Raw genomic sequence first — 1,961 nt, 5'->3', positions numbered from 1 at the left:
CTAGTGAGGCCTTGCTGTTAAAGATTTCAGAGAAAAAATGTAACTTTTTATTCTTACTAATGTGTCTTAATCAATACAGAAACAAATTCATTAAATTAAGCCATTACCTTCATTTTCTACTTTTATTTCATGACCTTTTTTCATGAATATTGTATTTGGCCGTTTAGGCAAAAACGTTTGGGCAGTCTTACATTTGAGTCTTCTTCTTTGAGTTCTAGACATTCACTTTTATCCAGAAAGCCCTAAATCCCAACAGCAAAGTTGGTTTCAGACAAAAAATGTGTTTTTTGCTGCCTGTATTTGTTAAAAACATGTTAGTGAATTTAAAGAGGCAGCAACAGTTATGCAGCTCTGGATTTCCTTGTTTCCGTTCCGAAGGTCTCAGGTGTTTTGGTGGAGGCATCTGTTGCCTTTGCTCTTGTTGGCAAAGTGGTGGAAGCTGAATAAGTGATGCATTAACCTGAGCAGACAGATCTCCAAAATGCAGCCAGCCCTGAAATGTGGTCACGCAGCTTTTCTTCCTCCTGAGAAACGGAGGGGAAATGCAGTGAAGAGGTGGCTGAAGGAGCGGGCAGGAAAACGTCGTGTGTTTTTATTTTTATGTTTGTGGCCTCCACCTCCGCTCTTTCAATCTTGCTTCATTGCCAATTTGTCTTAGCCCCACTTTGTCTCCCTCTGTGGGTGTCTGTCCTCCCTGGACTCTTTCGATCCATTTAGCTCCACCAGGAAATGGAGAATTTGTTAAAAGGTTGCAGTAGATCAAAGTCTCGCAGCATCGAGCAGCCTGCCAGCCGGGGAAAGTACTTACTTTTGTCAGAGAGCAAATGTTGGCGTAAAGAAGAAGAATGGAGGGATTGGGCATGAATCAGACTCTGATGTGTTCAAAAAATGTATGTTTGCAGATTAGAAATCCAAGATGGTGCAACCATAGCTGATGTCATGGTGGACCATCTTAGTGTGTAATGAAGCTCATATCTGTGTCTTTGTGACTCGAGAAACCTTGAAACAGACTCTTCAGTGTGACTCCGCTGGGAAGTCTGAACTGACCTTTCTGACTAATCTTTTATTTCTTTATCATTTTGGAGCACATGGCCTCACAGATCATTGCTCTGAGAGCCGCGGCCGTCCTCCAAATCAAGCAGTAATTAGAAAATGGTTTGACTGTTAAAAAGCCACAGAGACATGAGCATAACCTGCTAATTACCCCCCAGACTTGCTGAGTTAATTGCAGGTAAAGTCCATCAGTTCAACATGTTACTTTAAGCACTTCACTCAGGTGGATGCTTTACATCATTTTAAAACACTTGCAGAGATTTTGTCCACCATGAATGACGGAGTTTCTTTAAGGTCTGGAAGAAAAATCAAACGCAAAGATCACTTCCTGTGTTTTGTTTTGCTGAGCTTTACCCGGTTCTGCTGATGTACACAGAGAACAGGACAGACTACAGAGAAATGAAATCTAATTTTACCTAAGAGCAGCAGAGAAATGAAAAGGACAGACACTGTGGGAGAGTGGACTTACACTGCAGATCTAAGGCAACGGTTCCCTGTGTTTTTGCAGACATTTGCCAGACTGCAGAATGGAATCTTGGATTCATTTAATACATATTTGAGCATTAAGCCCCCGCTGGTTCCCTCAGAGTTCTTGGTTTTCTCTCATTGTGTCAGATCCTCTCTAAAGTCTCTGTTTGTGAGGATTCAGGGTCTTTGTCCCGTTCTGCCACTTTGTTCACTTGTTATTTACAGAGTTCTACTGTTCTCTACTGTTACCTTCTGTTCTGTCAACAGCCACACTCACACCTAGGTTAAGCTCATCATCATTTATGTGCTTTCATTCAACTCCCTCCTCACTGCATGTATGTTCAAGGCTTCTTTCTTCTTCTTCTTCTTTTCCTTTGGGCTTTTCCCTTCAGGGGTCGCCACAGTGAATCAGTTTCCTCCATCTAAGCCTGTCTTCAGCA

Source organism: Oryzias melastigma, linkage group LG20, assembly GCF_002922805.2.
Source record: "Oryzias melastigma strain HK-1 linkage group LG20, ASM292280v2, whole genome shotgun sequence".
Classification (NCBI taxonomy): Eukaryota; Metazoa; Chordata; class Actinopteri; order Beloniformes; family Adrianichthyidae; genus Oryzias; species Oryzias melastigma.
This window is presented reverse-complemented; position numbering follows the sequence as displayed.